This window comes from Eptesicus fuscus, chromosome 13 (assembly GCF_027574615.1).
Source record: "Eptesicus fuscus isolate TK198812 chromosome 13, DD_ASM_mEF_20220401, whole genome shotgun sequence".
Taxonomy (NCBI): Eukaryota; Metazoa; Chordata; class Mammalia; order Chiroptera; family Vespertilionidae; genus Eptesicus; species Eptesicus fuscus.
In genome coordinates, this window is record NC_072485.1 from 1807288 (window position 1) to 1827109 (window position 19822).

General features: G+C 42.0%; 2 pseudogenes; both read right to left on the bottom strand.

The window, feature by feature from the left end:
- Nucleotides 1-6919: 6919 nt before the first annotated feature.
- Nucleotides 6920-7314, bottom strand: LOC103293818 (gem-associated protein 7-like; annotated as a pseudogene).
- Nucleotides 7315-15204: 7890 nt separating this feature from the next.
- LOC114234623 (myosin regulatory light polypeptide 9-like) lies at nt 15205-18208 on the bottom strand (annotated as a pseudogene).
- Nucleotides 18209-19822: the final 1614 nt, after the last annotated feature.

Genomic DNA, 19822 nt, shown 5'->3' on the forward strand with positions numbered 1-19822 from the left:
ATCTGGTGTGGCTCAGTGGTTGAGTGTCAACCTATGAACCAGGAGGTCATGGTTCAATCCCGGTCAGGGCACATGCTCAGTTTGTGGGCTTCATCCCAGTTGGAGACATGCAGGAGGCAGCTGATACATGATCCTCTGTCATCATTTTTTTTTTTTTTTTGAGCAGAGAAGTAATATAATCTTACTTATATTTTAAATAAATCTTTATTGTTTCCCTAGCCGATTGGGCTCAGTGGATAGAGTGTTAGCCAGCAAACGGAAGAGTCCCAGGTTCAATTCCAGTCAGGGGCACATACCTTGGTTGCAGGCTTCTCTCATATCAGTGTTTCTCTATCTCTGTCTCTCCCTCTTCTCTTGCACTCTGTCTAAAAATCAATGGAAAAATATCCTTGGTTAACAACAACAACAGAATCTTTATTGTTGAAAGTATTACATATGTAATTTCCCCCCCCCACATTGACCCCCTCTAACTTACCCCTGCCCCCCACCCCAGGCCTTCGCCACTCTATTGTCTGTGGCCATGGTTATGCATATATGCTTATAAATTCTTTGGTTGATCACTTCCCACTCACCGACCCTCCCCTACCTTCCCTCTGAGGTTCTGCATTCTATTCTATGCTTTTATGTCTCTGGATCTATTTTATTCATCAGTTTATTTTGTTCATTAGATTCCACATATGAGTGAGATCATGTGATACTTGTCTTTCTTTAACTGGCTTATTTTGCTTCCTTAATTTTGAAGTCTATTTTGTCAGATATGAGTATTGCTACCCCAGCTTTTTTTTGTTGTTGTTTCTATTTGCATGGAAAATTTTTTTCCATCCCTTCGCTTTCATCCTGTGTGAGTCTTTTGTTCTGTGGTGGGTCTCTTGTAGACAGCATATAGTTGGGTCATGTTTTTGTATCCATTCAGCCACTTTATGTCTTTGGATCAATAATAACCTATGTTTACATTTAAGGTTATCATTGACTAGAGGCCTGTGCATGGATTTGTGCATGGGTGGGGTTCCTCAGTCTCGCCTGAGCCCTCTCCAATCTGGGGATCAGGCCTAAACTGGCAGTCGGACATCCCTCTCAGAATCCTGGACCGCTGGCTCCTAATCGCTCACCTGCCTGCCTGCCTGGTCACGCCTAACTGTTCCCCCTCACCCCCGCCGGCCTGATCGCCCCTCACTGCCTCTGTGTGCCAACCTGATCACCCCTAACTGCCCCCCTTGCCGGCCTAGTTGCCCCTCACTGCCCCCCTCACCAGCCTAATCACCCTCAACTGCCCCCCTTCTAGCCTGGTCATCCCCAACGGCACCCCCCCACCCCCGCCAGCCTGGTTGCCCCTAACTGCCCCCGCTGGCCTGGTTGCCTCTTACTGCCCACCCCCGCCAGCCTGGTCACCCCCAAATGCCCCCCTCTGCCAGCCTGGTTGTCTCTAACTGCCCCCCTGCTGGCCTGTTTGTCCCCCTTTCCCCCCCCACCTGCTGGCCTGGTTGCCCCCAACTGCCCCCCCGCATGCCGACCTGGTCACCCCACGCAGCCTGCTTGTTCAGTCGTTTGGTCGTCCCTCACTAACCCCCTACCAGCCTGGTCGTAGGCAGCCATCTTGTGAGGGCATGAAGGTTATTTTGCATATTACCTCTTTATTATATAGGATAGGTATTTATTTATTGCCATTTAAAAAAGTATATTTTAAAATTGATTTCAGAGAAAAAGGGAAAGGGGGAGGAGAGAGAGAGAGAGAGAGAGAGAGAGAGAGAGAGAGAGAGAGAGAGAGAGAGAAACATCAATGATGAGAGAGAATCATTGATCAACTATCCCCTACACAGCAACCTGGGCATGTGCCCTGACTGGGAATTGAACCGTGACCTTCTGGTTCCTAAGTCAACACTCAACCACTGAGCCACTCCTGCTGGGCTTTATTGCCATTTTAATTCTGTATGCCTACATTTTTCTATTTCTTCCTCACATTTCAGCAGTCCCTTTAGCATTTCTTGTAATGCTGGTTTGGTGGTGATAAACTCCTTTAGCCTTTTATTATTTGGGAAGCCCTTTATTTCACCATCTATTTTGAATGATAGCCTTGCTGGATATAGTAATCTTGGTTTCAGACCCTTGCTTTTCATTACCTTGAATACTTCATGCCATTCCCTTTTGGCCTGTAGAGTTTCTGATGAGAAATCAGCTGACAGTCTTATGGGAGCTCCTTTGTAGGTTTCAGTTTGCTTTTCTCTTGCTGCCTTTAAGATTCTCTCTTTGTCTTTAATTTTTGGCAATTTAATTATGATGTGTCTGGGCATGGATCTTCTTGGGTTCTTCTTGCTTGGGACTCTCTGTGCTCTCTGAACTTGTGTAACTTTTTCCTTCACCAGGTTCAGGACGTTTTCTGCCATTATTTCTTCAAACACATTCTCTATCCCTTGTCACTTTCTTCTCCTTTTGGCACTCCTATTATACAAATATTGTCACATTTCATGTTGTCCCACAGCTCCCTTAAGCTGTCCTCCTGTGTTTTTTGTTTGTTTGTTTGTTTATATTTAGGAAACTTTATTGAAAGTGTTTTCCATTAAGGAAACAATGATTTTTTTTTTTAAAGAGTGAATCTTTGAAGCAAGTCAGCTGCTGTTTCTCTCTCCCATCATGGAAGTGAGAGAGAATTACCTAGAAAGTGTCCAGGGTGCTCTTTAGTGCAGACAAAGCTGTGATGATTAGGAAAATGAAATGCAAATGAGAAAGACAATGGAGAAGATCTTTTATGGTGTGAGAGAGAATGGGTGTTGCAGAAAGGACTTAATAATTACAATCCATGCTCAGAAAGCACTTGAGGATGTGAATAATTCAGCAGCCACTAAAGAAAGGGAGGGCTTTGGAGACCATCAATCTGTGGACACAGAATTGTACAGTATGCCCTCCTGCAACGGGCTTTGCTGATAATTGTCCTCCTGTTTTTTAATTGTTTTTTTCTTTTTAGTTCTATGATTGCATGATTTTTTTAACCTTGTCTTCTATTTCACTGATCTGACCCTCAGCTTCCCCTAATATGCTTTATATTCCTTCCAACGTGTTCTTTATTAGTGCTATGTCATTCTTCATAGTTACTATATTTTGTCTCATGCTGTTGAGCATCTTTGCCATCATTATTCTGAAATCTATGTTTGATTAATTTCTTCTCTCCATTTCATTGAGCTCTTCTGGAGAATTCTCTTGTTCTTTCATTTGGGGGTTGTTCTTTTGTCTCTCCATTTTGGCTGCCTGTTTGGGTTTGTGACTATGTATTAGATAAATCTGCTACACCTCTCAATCTCTAGTGCAGGTCAGTGTCAAATGCTGTTTCTAACCAATTAGAACAGGTAAAGACTCAAAGCCTCCAGAAACCCACCTCTGTCTACAGACTCATTGATTTCAGTCTTTTTTTAAATACACTTTATTGTTGAAAGTATTACATATGTCCTCCTATTTCCCCCATTGACCCCCTCCAGCCTGCCCCCACCCTCGCCCCAGGTCCTCACTGCCTCATTGTCTGTGTCCATGGGCCATGCATATATAAATACAAGGTCTTTTGTTGCTTAGCCCCCACCCACCCACCCTCCCCTGCCTTTCCTCTGAGATTCCACACTCTTCTATGCTTCCATGTCTCTGGATCCACTTCATTCACTGGTTTATTTTGTTACTTAGATTCCACATATGAATGACATCATGTGATACTTGTCTTTCTCTGACTGACTTATTTCACTTAAGCATGATACTCTCCAGGTCCCTCTATGCTGTCTCAAAGGGTAAGAGATCCTTCTTTCTTACTGCTGCATAGTATTCTGTGGTATAAATGTACCACTCATCTGCTGATGGGCACTTGGGCTGTTTTCAGATCTTAGCTATTGTAAATTGTGCTGCTATGCACATAGGGGTGCATACATTCTTTCTGATTGGTGTTTTGGGTTTCTTAGAATATATTCCTAGAAGTGGGATCACTGTGTCAAATGGCAGTTCCATATTTAATTTTTAGGGAACTCCATACTGTTTTCCATAGTGGCTATACCAGTCTGCATTCCTACTAGCAGTGTACTAGGGTTCCCTTTTTTCAACATCCTCACCAGCACTTATCATTGGTTGAGTTGTTGATGGTAGCCATTCTGACAGGTGTGAGGTGATACCTCATTGTTGTTTTAATTTACATCTCTCTGATGATCAGGGACTTGGATCATTTTTTCATGTCTCTTGGCTATCTGTATGTCCTCTTTGGAGAAGTGTCTATTTAGGTCCTTTGCCCATTTTTTTAATTGGATTGTTTGTTTTACTTCTGTTAAGTTATATGCATTCCTTATATATTTTGTATATTAACCCTTTATCAGATGTATCATTGCCAAATATGTTCTCTCATACAGTGGGCTCCCTTTTGGTTTTGGTTTCTTTTGTTGTGCAGAAGCTTTTTATTTTGATGTAGTCTCATTTGTTTATTTTCTCCTTAGTTTTCTTTGCCCTAGGAGATTATCTGTAAACATATTGCCTTGAGAGATTTCTAAGTTTTTGCTGCCTAAAGTTTCTTTTAGGATTTTTATGGTTTCACTACTTACGTTTAAGTCTTTTATGCATTTTGAGTTTATTATTGTGTATGGTGTAAGTTGGTGGTGTAGTTTAATTTTTTTTTTTTGCATGTGTCTGTCCAATTTTCTCAACACCATTTGTTGAAGAGACTATCTTGACTCCATTGTATGCTCTTGCCTCTTTTGTCAAATATTAATTGATCATAATGTCTTGGGTCGATTTCTGGGGTCTCTGTCCTGTTCCATTATTCTATATGCCTGTTCTTGTGCCAGTAACAGGCTGTTTTGATTACGGTGGCCTTGTAGTATAACTTGAAATCTGGTATTCTGATTCCTCCAACTTTGTTCTTCTTTTTCAAGATTGCTACAGCTATTCAGGGTCTTTTTTGGTTCCATATAAATTTTTGGAGTATTTGTTCTAGATCTGTGAAATATGCCACTGTTATTTTAATAGAGATTGCATTGAATTTGTATATTGCCTTGGGTAGTATGGACATTTTAATGATGTTGATTCTACCAATCCATGAACATGGTATATTCTTCCACTTGTTTATATCTTCTATTTCTTTCCTCAACATCCTGTAATTTTCTGAATAGAGATCTTTTGCCTTCTTGGTTAAGTTTATTCCTATGTATTTTAATTTTTTTGTTGCAATGGTAAATGGGATTGTCCATTTAGTTTCTCTTTCTGAAAATTATTATTGGCATACAAAAAATCCATAGATTTCTGGGTGTTGATTTTGTATCCTGCTACATTGCCAAATTCATTTATTAAATCTAGTAGTTTTTTGGTGGAGTCTTTAGGGTTTTCTATGTATAATATCTTGTCATCTGCAAATAATGACAGTTTTACTTTCTCCTTTCCAATTTGGATGCCTTTTATTTCTTCTCCTTGTCTGATTGCTGTGGCTAGGACTTCCAGTACTATGTTGAATAAGAGTGGTGAAAGTGGGCATCCCTGTCTTGTTTCTGTTTTTAGGGGGAATGGTTTTAGTTTTTGCCCATTGAGTATGATGTTGACTGTATGTTTGTCATATATGGCCTTTATTATGTTGAGATACGATCACTGTATTCCCACTTTGCTGAGAGTTTTTATCAAAATTGGGTGTTGGATTTTGTTAAATGCTTTTTCTGCATCTATTGATATGATCATGTGACTTTTAACTTTCAATTTGTTTATGTGACGTATCATGTTTATTGATTTGCGAATATTGTACCAGCCTTGCATCCCTGGGATAAATCCCACTTGGTCATGGTGTATGATCTTTTTAATATATTGCTGGACCCGATTTGTTAAAATTCTGTTGAGGATTTTAGCATCTGTGTTCATCAGGGATAGTGGCCTGTAATTCTCTTTCTTTGTAGTGACTTTATCCGGTTTTGGAATTAGGATAATGCTGGCCTCATAGAATGAGCTTGGAAGTGTTCCTTCCTCTTGGATTTTTTGGAACAGTTTGAGGAGTACAAGTGTTCCTCTTTGAATGCTTGGTAAAATTTCTCTGTGAAGCCATCCAGACTTAGGCCTTTGTTTGCTGGGAGTGTTTTGATTACTGTTTCTATTTCATAAGTTGTTATTGGCCTATTCAGATTTCCTGATTCTTCCTGATTCAGTTTTGGAAGATTGTATTTTTGTAGGAATTTGTCCATTTTGTCCACATTGTCCAGCTTGTTGGCATATAGTTCATAGTATTTTCTTACAATCCTTTGTCTTTCTGTGGTGTCAGTGGTTACTTCTCTGCTTTCATTTCTGATTTTATTTATTTGGGTCCTCTCTATTTGTTTCTTGATGAGTCAGTTTTGTTTATCCTTTCAAAGAACTAGCTCTTGGTTTTATTGATTTTTTGAAAAAATTTTTAGTCTCTATGTTACTTATTTTTGCGCTAATCTTTATTATTTCCTTCCGTCTACTTTGGGCTTTTCTCACTGTTCTCTTTGTAATGCTATGAACTTCCCTCTCAGGACTGCTTTTGCTGTGTCACAGAGACTTGGGGTTGTTGTGTGTTCATTTTCATTTGTTTCCAGGCAGTTTTTTCTTTCTTTCTTCTCTTTTCTTACTTTCTTTCTCTTTTTCTTTTTCTTCTGTTTTGCAATTTGCCTTCCTTTATTCCCACTGCCCCCTTTCCTACCCCACCTCACCTCCAGTCTTCAGGAACTTTCTGTACAGTTTAAAGTTCTGTGAGATAGAGCATTCCTTTCAATAGGATCTAGAACTTGTGAGGTTGCAGAATTTTACTTACTAGACATTGGAGATCTGAAGAAGTCAGTTGCTGGGAGCTTGGCTCAAAACTCCAAGGGAATTCTGAACTCTATGAGGCCCAGAGATCTGGAACTGTTGGAAGCCTGGGAATTTGTGGCTAGGTCTAAGGCAGAAGGTGACCACAATAATGTCTTTATAGCTTGAAGGTGTATGCAATAATGTCACTACACCAAGCAGTGCTTCAGCCTGCACACCTATTGGAGTCTGCAGCTGCAACACATAGAAGCTGGCCATGTCCATGACGGTGGCTCCGAAGTGGGTGGTCACGTGCACACCCTCATGCGAGGTGAAGCTAACCTGGCGACCCACCATGGCCAGCAGGCTGCGGAAGTAGCATTCCTGGAGGATGGCTCAGGCCTGCTGTTCCTGGGATTCCTGACATTCATGAACTACAGGAGACTCTGAGGTTTCAGGAACCTCTAGCTTCAGAGGGGCCCTACATCCATCAGGGGCAAAGTCTCTGCTCAAGCCCTCGGGGCCCCAGGAGAGCTGGCGCACAGGCACAGGACTGGTGAGTGGAGTCTGCATTGTCCAGGCTGATGATGGACCAAAGAAATACTGGCTCCGGATTCGGTAGACCCTGAAGGACGACCAGCTGATGTCTGCCAGGCCAAGAGATGGTGTTAGGCAGGTTCAGACCACCCAAGGTCTGTATGCTGGCGCCCCCACTTCTGCTGGTGTCCCCACTCCCCACGGCAGAGGCTGGGGTGGGACATGAGCTGCCCAGCCTGTGTTCTGCCATGGCCGTGGCCGCCCCACATTTTATTTCTTTCTTGATCTCGTTGGCAACCCATTCATTGTTTAATAACAAGCTATTTACTCTCCACGTGTTTGAACGTTTTGGGTGCTTTTACTGTAGTTGAGTTCTAATTTCATTCCACTATGATCTGTGAAGATGCTTGATATGATTTCAATCTTCTTGAACTTGTAGAGACTTGGTTTGTGTCTTAACATGTGGTCTATCTTTGTGAATGATCATGTGATCTTGAGAAGAATGTATATTCTGCTGCGTTGGGGTGAAATGTTCTATAAATGTCAATTAAATCCATCTGATCCAGTGTGTCCTTTAGATTCACTGTTTCCTTGTTTATGTTTTGTTTGGAAGATCTATCCATTGAAGTCAGCGGGGTGTTAAAGTCCCCTATTATGACTGTATTGTTGTCAATATCTCCCTTAAAGTCCTCTAGAAGTTCTTAAAAAATATATATTTAGGTGCTCCTATATTATTTACCAGGATTATATCCTCTTGCTGGATCGATCCTTTAGTATTATTATGTAGTGACCTTTGTTGTGTCTTGTGATGGCCTTCATTTTGAAGTCTATTTTGTTGGATATGAGTATTGCTACTCCAGTTTCTTTTCTTTTCCATTAGCATGGAAATTTTTTTTCTATCCCTTCACTCTCATCCTATGTGTATCTTTTGTTCTGAGGTGGGTCTCTTGTAGATAGTATATATTTGGGTCATGTTTTTCTATTCATTCAACTATGCTATGCCTTTTGATTGAAACATTTAATCCATTTACATTTAGGGTTATTATTGATAAGTACTTATTTATGCCATTTTAATTCTGTATGCCTAGGTTTCTCTCTGTTTCATCTTCTCATTACAATAGTCCCTTTAGCATTTTTTGTAATGCTGGCTTAGTGGTGATGAACTCCTTTAGCCTTTTTTTGTTCGTGAAGCTCTTTATTTGCCCATCTATTTTGAATGATAGCCTTGCTGGATATAGTAATCTTGGTTTCAGACCTTTGCTTTTCATTACCTTGAGAATGTCATGCCACTTCTTCTGGCCTGTAGAGATTCTGATGAGAAATCGGGTGTCAGTCTTATGGGAGCTCCTTTGTAGGTAACAGTTTGCTTTTCACTTGCTGCCTTTAAGATTCTCTCTTTGTCTTTAATTTTTGGTAATTTAATTATGATGTGTTGGGGTGTGGGCCTGTTTGGGTTCTTCTTGGTTGGGGTTTTCTGTGCCTGCTGAACTTGTGTGACTTTTTCTTTCACCAGGTTCGGGAAGTTTTCTGCTGTTATTTCTTCAAATACATTCTCTATGCCTTTCTCTCTTTCTGCCTCTTCTGGCACACCTGCTTTAATATTGTTACATTTCACGTTGTCTCACAAGTCCCTTAAGCTGTCCTCCTGCTTTTTAATTGTTTTTTTCTTTTTGGTTCTCTGATTGAGTGATTCTTTCAATCCTGTCTTCTAATTCACTGATCTGATCCTCAGCTTCTCCTAATCTGCTGTGTATTTCTTCCAGTGTGTTCTTTATTATTGTTATGTCATTCTTTATTTCTGTTTTCATAGTCACTATATCTTTTCTCATCTGTTGAGCATCTTTACCATCATTACTGTGAACTCTGTTTCAGATAAGTTTCTTATCTCTGTTTCATTTATCTCTTCTTCTGGAGAATTCTCTTGTACTTTCATTTGGGGGTTGTTTCTTTATCTCCTCATTTTGGATGCGTGTTTGGTTTTGTGACTATGTATTAGGTAGATCTGTTATGCCTCTCAATCTCTAGAGCAGGACACTATTAAACACTGTTTCTGACTAATTAGATCAGGCAAAGACTCAAAGCCTCCAGAGACTGCCTCTCCTACAGACTGATAGGGTTCTGACTTGAATTGCTCTCAATCATCTTCTGGTGTGGTGAGAGTTTTTTTCAACAGGGTGGGGCAGTTGCTTCTGCCTGGAGGCTAATTGTTAGTTTTAGGAACTCCACACTGTGGGGCAAAGTGTTTTCCAATAGAGTGGGTCAGCTGTCTTTTCCCCAGGCAGGGCCTTCTGTATAGCAAATGTCTGTATGGGAAAGATGTCCTCTGCTGTGTGAGGGAATGACTCAGCACAGGAAACCAGCGGTGTCTGCCTTCTGAGCTCTAACCCCTGAGGTTCCCAAATTTGGCTTTTGCTCACACAGCTCCAGTTCACTCTGCCCTCCCTCTGCTGGAGCACAAGTTGGGTGGCTCCACAGGGAATTTTGAGAGTTGGCCCTTTAAGAGGGTACCTGAATTTCCAGCTGTCTCTCCCTGGCAGACAGTAACCCCACTGCTTTTCACAGCCAGATGTTATGTGGGTACCCTTCTCATTTCTGGTGATCTCTGCTGGGAGGCCCAGCTTGGGAATTAGATCCTAGAGTTCTCAGTGGCAACCCCCCACAGCTGAGATATCTCTCCCAAACTTCAGCTGCTGTCTTTGGGAGCCCTGCCAGCCCTTTCTTGCCTTTACCCTCCTACCAGTCTCTGTGCGGTCTCCACTTTAGGTCCTCTGTTATCACAGTTCTTTCCAGCAAGTTTGCCTTTGATTATTCAGAAAGTTTTCCTGTATTTTAGTTGTAATTCCAGTTTGTTCCTGGGAGCATGTCTGTGCAGCGTCCACTTACTCTGCTGCCATTTTTAATCTCTGGTTTTAGTCTTGAGTAGCCTTAGGCAGTGGTCCACAGGTGGGACGAGAGGTTTTCCAAAAGGGTGGGGCAATTACTTCTACCTGGAGACTAATTGTTATTCTCGGAAATGGGCCTCAGAAACTCAACAGGGTGGGTCAATTGTCCTCCCCATCCCCCACCCCCCCGCCACCCCTCTCCTTCCCGCTGAGGCAAAAACTACCTGGATAGCAAATGTCTGCCTGAGAAAAATGACCTCTTCAGCATGAAGGAACAACTCAGTACAGGCAACCAGGGTGTCTGCCTTCTGAGTTCTAACCCCAGAGTCCCCAACCCTGACTTCTGCTCACACAGCTCTAGTTCATTCTGCCCTCCTTCTGCAGGAACCCAAGGTGAGTGGCTGCACACGAAATGTTGTGCATTGGCCCTTTGAGAGGATGCCTGCATTTCAAGCTGTCTCTTCCTGGCAGACAGCAACCCTGCTGTTTTTCTTTTATTTTTTTTAAATACTTTAAAAAATATGTTTTTATTGATTTCAGAGAGGAAGGGAGAGGAGGAGAGAGAGAGAAACATCAATGATGAGAGAGAATCATTGATCGGCTGCCTTCTGCATGTTCCCCACTGAGGATGGAGCCCACAACCTGGGCATGTGCCAACTAGGAATCAAACTGTGACCTCCTGGTTCATAGGTTGATGCTCAACCACTGAGCCAGGCTGGCCAGGCACCCTGCTGCTTTTCACAGCCAATGTTATGTGGGCACCTTTCTCAGTTCTGGAGCGCTCTTCTGGAGGGCCCAGCTTGGGGATTAGACCCCAGAGTTCTCAGTGACAGACCCCCCACAGCTGAGATAAGTCTCCAGAACTTCAGCTGTTGTCTGTGGGAGCCTCCTCAGATCTTTTGTGCCTCCACCCTTCCTACCAGTCTCTATGAGGTCTCCACTTTCCATCCTTGGTTATCAGGGTTCTCTCCAGCTAGTCTTCAGTTGATTATTCAGGATATTTTTTGTATTTTAGTTGTAATTCCAGTTTGGTCTTGGGAGCATATCTGCGTATCATCTAGTTACTCCGCCACCCTCTCTCATCATTGATGTTTCTATCTCCTTCTCCCTTCCTCTCCAAAATCAATTAAAAAAATGTATTTTTTAAAAATATCACTCCTGACTTAATATTTGTTTGACTGACATTACTTCCCTCACCCTTTTTAAAAAACCAATCCTGGGTTTACATGGCTTTCTTTCTTTCTTTTTTTAAAAAATATATTTTATTGATTTTTTTACAGAGAGGAAGAGAGAGGGATACAGAGTTAGAAACATTGATGAGAGAGAAACATCTATCAGCTGCCTCCTGCACACCCCCTACTGGGTATGTGCCCGCAACCAAGGTACATGCCCTTGACCGGAATCGAACCTGGGACCCTTGAGTCCGCAGGCCGACGCTCTATCCACTGAACCAAACCGGTTTCGGCAACATGGCTTTCTTTTTAATGGTCCCTCTGAAGATCATTAAAAATTGGTAATCACTTTTCTACCATTGCCTTACAATTCACTGTTACTTCAAAAATATATTTATTCAATCATTCTATTATGTTCTCCATTCTCTTGAGACTCAGTGTGAGAGGACACCAAGGTGAAAACGCTGGCTGTCCTTAGGGGAAAAAATAGCTATTTTAAAAAAGATATTTTTATTGATTTCAGAGAGGAGGGGAGAGGGAGAAAGAGATAGAAACATCAATGATGAGAGGACTCATTGTTAGGCTTCCTCCTGCATACCCCACACTTGGGATGGAGACCACAACCCGGGCATGTGCCCTGACCAGGAATGGAACAGTGACCTCCTGGTTCATAGGTTGATGCTCAACCACTGAGCCATGCCGGCCAGGAGAAACAGTAGCTATTTTAACAAGTAGGCTATAATTAAAAACCACATAAACGTATTTTAATTGTTTTTGGATTTGACAATACCAGAATGCTTAAAAACCTTTCTTACTTTATGCAAGAAGTCCAATACGTAATTCTTATAAAAACCCATCCAAAGATTGCATGGGTAAACCCTATAAGGAAAAGTGTGGTGCTATATACCTACAGTGAGGGGCTTCTTTCAGCTCTGCTCAGGATTAAATCCTGAAACCCAGGCTTGGTGAAGAAAGAGGGAGTTAGGTTGATCAATTCCTAAGGAATTTCTGGGATTTCAGGCTAGGTCTTCTATGAAGGATCTTCTACTGCCCACCCTCTCACTCTCCCCTCCTCAGCCTGATGCAAAGGCAACCTGCATGAACTTTACGAAGGAGAGAAGGGCTGCCCACCCGGGACCAAAATCTCTGTTTCAGAGGTAGAGGCTGACTCAGTTGGCATCAGCTTTGTAGCAGCCTCAACCTACAGGACTTCAGAAAAGGAGTCCCAGACCCGCATCTCCCTCTGTGGCCAACTGCCACTAAATTCTGTTTATTAGTCCAGTACCAAGCACAGTAAGTAGAGTTTTCTGTTTCATTGTTGAAAACCTGCAATATGCAAGCGAGATAAGGTGATAGGCTAGGATCACAAAGGTGAATTAGATACTCTATCTCCTTTACAGTTTAGCAAGGGAAGTAAACACATGTAAACACATCACTAGTGTACAATGGTGTGTGCTATAAGAGGCCCCACAGGAGGGCAAGGGGAAGCAGTTTGGGGAAATCAGAAAAGACTTTTCAGAAGTTATTAGCTGGTTTTGAAAGTGGAACAGAGGTGTGCCATGTAGAAAGGGCCAGGATGAAGGCAGAGTTTACAAAGGTATGGCTTCATTGATGGATACATTAATTTATTCATCACATCTGTATTGAGTAAACTCTATGTGGTTGGAGCTTGGGATTTATCAGTGAACAAAATAGATTTAAAAAATGTCTGCTTTTGTGGGACTTGCATTTATTTTAGCAAAGTAAAACAATTAAAATATACATAATAAACCAATAAATAATATAGAGTGCGAGACGTTGAAGTTTTTTTGGGAAAAAGACAGGGTAAGGGAAAAGAATATTTGGAGAGAGGTTTCTTGCGATTATACTGATGGTGGCTGGGGAAGCTCACATTGAAGACACTAAATTGAAGGGAGGCAGCCAGCTCCCGGAATATCTTGGGGAAAGAAGGGCATGTGAGCGGAGGAGCCAGGAGTTGCCTGGTTGCGTGAGGAGGAGCACGCGGACCAGTGAGGCAGCAGGGTCGGGGGGGTGGAGGATGGAGGGAGGGGAAGAGTGGCAGGAGATGAGTGAGGTCAGAGACAGAGAGAAAGGCAGGTCTGGCGGCCCCTGCAGGCCGCGGTGAACAAGGTGGGAGCCATTGAAAGGTTCTGAGCAGAGGAGTGACATGACCTGACTTACATTTGATGGCATCACTCTGACTGTAGACGGGCAAGCTTGAAGTCGGAGGCCATTTTAACAATCCTAGTGAGAGATGCCAGTGCCTTGATGTTAGCAGGAAGAAATGGTCCGATTCTAGATATATTTTGAAGGTAGAACCAATAGGACTTTTTCATGGATGGATATGGAATATGAGAGATAGTAGTCAAGTTAGACTCCAAAGGTTTTTAGCCTGAGCAATGGGAAGGATGGAGTTGCCATCAGTGGAGAGGGAGAAAAATGTTGAACAAGTTTTGGGCGGGGATGTGGAAGAAAATCAGTTCCATTTTGGACACGTTAAGTTTGAGATGTCTATTCCAGACCCAGGTGGAGATAGCAAATAGGCCGTGGGATATATTTCTAGAGTTCAGAGGAGAGGTATGGACTACAGCCATAAATTGGAGAGTCATCAGTAAAACCACAAGGTTATTTCAACAGTAAAGATTTAAAACAAACAAACAAACAAACAAACAACCCCCCAAGAGATTAGATGAGATCACTAATGAAATGAGTCCAGAGGAAGTACTGAGCCTTACCTTTGGGATATTCCAAAGACAGAAGGCCAGGAAAAGGGGGAACTGGGAAAGGAAATGGAAATGTGAACAAAAAATAAGGACTAAGAAAGGCCAAAGAAAGGCTCTGGAGGTCAAGTGTATCAGAAAGTGCATCAAGCACGAGGAAATACTCACCTCAGTCAAATACTGTTGAAAGCTCAAATAAAGTGCCTCTTGCATTTAATGTGTAAAAAGAGCAGTTTCAGTGGTGTGGTAGGCAAGAACACTGATTGGAATGGATCAAGAGAGAACAGGGATCTGAGGCAGTGAGTAAGTACTGTAACTTCGGAGGTATTTTGCTGCAAAAGATGATTTTATAAAAGATGGTGTAGATAATAGCATGTGTATACGTTCATGGAAAAGCTGATAATGTAGGGAAGGGGGGGAAAGACATTGAGGGGAGGGACTGGCTTTGAAAAGGAGCGTGAACAACCTAGTAAATGCAGAGTAGAGTTTACAGGGTGCCCCCCCAAAATATATATGCAGTTTGAATAATTATCAATTCCAATGGGTTAAATCTGAAAAGAAACGACAATTGAGCTATCAGCTGTTGAAGTGTAAACCATAAAGTTTAATTATGGCTCAGAAAAAATTGAGTGAATAACTTTCTCTGAAAAAATATATTGATGCTGTGTAGACTGTAGTTATGGGGGCTGCTGGTAAGTTAAATTACCCTATTTTCTATTCTGAAAATGACAAAAAGTCCCATTTCCAGTTTGATTATAGAGATGCATGTGCCCAAAATGGCTGAGAATAAATATCACAAGAAAGGCAAAAGCTGTAGCCCTGGCTGGTTTGGCTCAGTGGATAGAGCATCATTGACCTGTGGACTAATGGGTCTCAGGTTCAATTGCAGTCAAGGGCAAGTGCCCGGGTTTCGGGCTCGATCCCCAGTGTGGGGCATGCAGGAAACAGCCAACCAATGATTCTCTCTCATCATTGATGTTTCTATCTCTCTCCCTTCCTCTTTGAAATTAATAAAAATATATTTACTTTAAAAAAAAGAAAGGCAAAAGCTGTATGTAAATCTATGAAATGCTATGGACTCCAAGAGAAAGTCTTAGAAATACCCAAAGTGGTGACAAGAAACATTGGGCTGGCATTTGGAGTTCTTTTCAGTCACCTTTGCCTTTTGCTCCATGTTAAAGATGCCCGTGAGCTCCTGTAATTGAAATTTCCCATTTTGTCAATAAATGCTTCTCTGTACAGCTCCTCCACTTCCTCCTAAACCCCCTTCCCACTGCTGTCAGCCGTTCTCAGGCAATTTCCCTGAATGGTGCCAGTCACTTCTTCATCAAAGCAAGTGAAAGCATTTCTGAGGACATCTTCTGGATCTGTGCTGTTTAATTCTCACCAAACATCTTGAGGAACATGGTGAAATTTATGGGACCTGGAGCCTCATTCATCATGGCATCTAGATACTCATCGGTTGGATTTTTCCCCATGGAGGCCAGCATATCATGAAAATCTTCCTAGTCAATGAAACCATCTCTCTTCTGATCAATCATGTTAAACTCCTGAACCTGTGACTGATCAAACATGGTTAACACATTGCATGTTTCCCACTGGGTGCTCCTTGGTGGCCTTGGTCTGTGCCCTTTTGCTCAATGTGGTGGTGGTGAGATCCTTGCACTGCCGCTCCAGTGACCCTTCTACACCCAGAGTTGGTAAAAAACAACGCTTCCCGCCTCCCCTTAGCAAACCAGAAAAAAGCTCAGTCACTATTTTCAGCCAACAGTGGGCTTGACTTGATGGAAAGGCGATGGGGGCGCAGTTGCAACTGTGCTTAAAGGGCGCAATTTTGACCCAGTGCACGGGAAGGAATATACAGCGGTGATTTCGAACATACGGTAATGTGGTGACTCGTTGGGTCTGATGTCTGAGTCAAGTGTGCATACATTTTTTGGGGCCACCCTATATATACATGGAGGGTAGTGGGTCGATGATGTGGTGGGAGTCAATGAAGTTCTCCAATTGCTTCAATTTTCTTAGTTAAGAAAAAGCAAGTCATCTATTGACAGAAATAATCATGGCTCAAAGAAATATAGGATGATTGTCAGGTGATATTAAGTGCTTTTTTTCCTTAGAGTTCTTTATTGATTTCAGAGATGAAGGGAAAGGGAGAGAGAGATAGAAATACCAATGATGACAGAGAATCATCGATTGGCTGCCTCCTGCATGCCCCCTACTGGGGATCGAACTCGCAACCCAGGCATGTGCCCTGGACCAGAATTGAATCCGGGACCCTTTAGCGGCCCACAGACCTATCTATTGAGCAACCTGGCTAGGTCTTAAGTGCTTTCTTGAGGTCCTGATCATGAATATAAAGTGAGATGAGCCACTATGATAGTTTTCTTCTGCTACATTCAGTTACATGGGTGCAAGTGCAGAGCAGGTAGCCAAGGATGCAGTTTTTAAAAAAATCTTCATTGTTAAGAGTATTACAGGTGTCCTCCTATTTCCCCCTCATTGCCCCTCTCCACCCAGTTCCCGCTCCGCCCCAGCCTTCACCAGCCTACTGTCTGTGTCCATGGGTAAGATCTTTGATTAATCTCTTCCCTCTGAGATTTGTCAGTCTAATCCATGCATTTGATTCTTATTTTATTTACCACTTTATTTTGTTTATTAGGTTTCTTGTTCATTTATTTTGATTTTTAGATTCCATTTTTGATAGATATGTATTTGTTGCCATTTTATTATTCATATTTTTTATTTCTTCTTCTTCCTCTTTGTTGTACTTCCTCATCTCCTTCTTTTTCTCAAAGAATACCCTTCAATATTTCATGTAATACTAGTTTGGTGGTAATGAATTCCTTTAGCTTTTTCTTGTCTGTGAAACTCTTTATCTGACCCTCAATTCTAAATGAGAATTGAGCTTTGCTGAGTAATCTTGGTTGTAGGTTCTTGCTATTCATCACTTTGAATATTTCTTGCCACTCCCTATGGCCTGCATAGTTTCTGCTGAGAAATCAGCTGACAGTCATATGGGCACTCCCTTGTAGGTAACCAACTGCTTTTCTCTTGTTGCTTTTAAGATTCTCTTTGTCTTTAACCCTTGGCATTTTAATTATGCTGTGTCTTGGTGTGGGCCTCTTTGGGTTCCTTTTGCTTCCTGGACTTGTAAGTCTATTTTTTCACCAGGTAGGGGAAGTTTTCTGTCATTATTTCTTCAAATAGGTTTTCAATATCTTGCTTTCTCTCTCCTCCGTCACTCCCATAATGTGAATGTTGGTGCACCTGAAGTTGTCCCAGAGGCTCCTTACACTATCTTCATATTTTTGGATTCTTTTTGCTCTTCTGTTTGTATGTTTTTTGCTTCCTCATGTTCCAAATTATTGATTTGATTCCAGGCACCCTCTACTCTACTGTTAAATCCCTATAAATTATTCTTTATTTCCATTAGTGTATGCTTAATTTCTGACTGGTCCTTTATCATGTCTTTGACAATCTCACTAAGATCCTTGAAAGTCTCACTAAGTCCCTTGAAGCTTTCATGAAGATCCTTGAGTAACCTTATAACCATGGTTTTGAACTCTGTATCCAGTAGTTTGCTTGCTTCCATTTCTTTCATTTGTGACATGTTTCTTTGTCTCCACATTTTGGCTGCTTCCCTGTGTTTGTTTCTATGTATTAGGTAGAGCTGCTATGTTTTCTGGAGTTGGTAGAGTGGCCTTGTGTAGCAGGTGTCATGTAGGGCCCAGGGGCTCAGCCTCCCCAGTCACCTGAGCATGGTCTTGGGCTTTTTATTGATAGGTTTAGGGCATGTTATCACCAGCTGCAGATTGTTTGAGATATTTTAGCAAAGTCTAAAGCCTGAGCCAGGACAGTACATTTATATGGAAACGCTGCTGCAAATAGCTTGTGTGGGGCTGCAAATTGGAAGGGAAGGGGCCTCAGGGAATCCCCAGGGTGGAGCAAATAGTGTTCTCCAGTCTGATGGAGACTCATATAAAGCCCTGTGACAAGGTATGTCCCAGCACAGGAACAATGACCCCTGTGAGCACCCCCATCTGGGAGAAAGCTGACCCTGAGTTTCTGCCCCAATGCCAGACAATCCAATTCCTCCCCATAAGTGTCTGGGTTCCCCAAAGCTACCTGTTGCTGGGAGTCCAAGTAAGTTCATGCACTGGCCCTTTAAGAGGGACACCTGGGTCTCCAGAAGCCTCTGTGTCCCCCAGCCGCAATCCCCACTGATCTTTATAGTCTGTAGTGGGGACTTTTCTTCCCAGCTTTGGGACCCTGGGCTGGGGGTCTGGTGTGGGGCTGGGACCCCTTGCTCCTCACGGGTGGCCTTCCAAGGATATAGTTTTGGCAAATGAGTACAACAGTGAGTGAGAGGCAAAGAAGTTGAGGGTGTATTGGAGAGTGGTCATGATTGATCATGGTATACAAATAAGTTGGCTAAGGAAGGAAAAGAGGACATCCAGGTGGTGAAGGAGATGGTAGTATCAGCTTATGAATGGTCATGATGACTCCAAATTGATGTGGTTCCCATATCAGAGGCAACAGGCTGGAAAGATAATAGGTGGTCAGATAAAGGGATGCATGGCAGACTCCAGAGTGATTAATGATTGGTGATGATATGGGAATGAATGCTCAAGGAAGATGGGACATTATTACTAACTTTAAAAAATATATATTTTAAATTGATTTCAGAGAGGAAGGGAGAAATAGAAATATCAATGATGAGAGAGAATCATTGATTGGCTGCCTCCTGCACGCCCCTCTGGGGATTGAGCCAGCAACTTGGGCATGTGCCCTTGACCAGAATTAAACCCGGGACCCTTCATTCCGCAGACCGACCCCAAGCCAGCTAGGGCATCATTGGACTTTTTAAGGGAACTGAGAAGCTAGTCTATTGGGTCATTTATGTCAATGTTTCTTAATCCTTAGTATTAATCAGCATTACATGAAAAACTAATCAAAACAGGTTGCCAGATGCCACCACCAGAGTTTCTAGGTAGAATGTGATTGCTTTTATTTCTAGTGCTGCTGCTGCTGCTGCAGTCTAGGGACCATATTTTGAAATCCACTGACCCATATGTATGTTGAAATTGCCAAGAATTAAGATAGCAATTTAGATTTGCAATGAGCCAGGAGAAAAAAAATTATCAAGAAATAGAGTGGTTGGTAGAAAACTGCCAACAATCAGGGACAGAGGATATATAGGGATGGGCAAAGTAAGTAAATTACCAGCCATCATTACTTGAAGGATAAATCATAAGTAAGGATACGAAATAATGAAACTAATAATAAAACAAATAACACAATAAATAAGACAGTAATTAATAATACAGTAAGCTATTTTGTATACTCACAACTGTAAACCTACTTTTGCCCACTCTATAACCAAAAGACGAGTTAACCTGGGAATTTTTATGGAGTGGTTAGCTGTGTGGTTGGAAGCAAAAGAGATTAAGGCAACACCAAAGGCAGATTGTCGAGGCCTTGCAGGTCAGTATTTTATTAGTATCAGGGTCTTTTATTTGGTGAGCAGGTCTAGTGTAAATATCTGTTAAGGGAATCTCTGCGGGAATTGCAACTTTATTCATCTCAAGAATGATCACAACTGTAGCAATTTATATTTTGCTATTAGGAAATATTAAGTCCTACAAAGCTAGATATCACTTTACATTAGATTAGGTAAGCTGACATCTGATGGGACAATAAAGCTTAACTGGCTTGATAGTAGGGCAAGACAGGACTGAGAATATACAGAGTGAACTGTGAAAATATC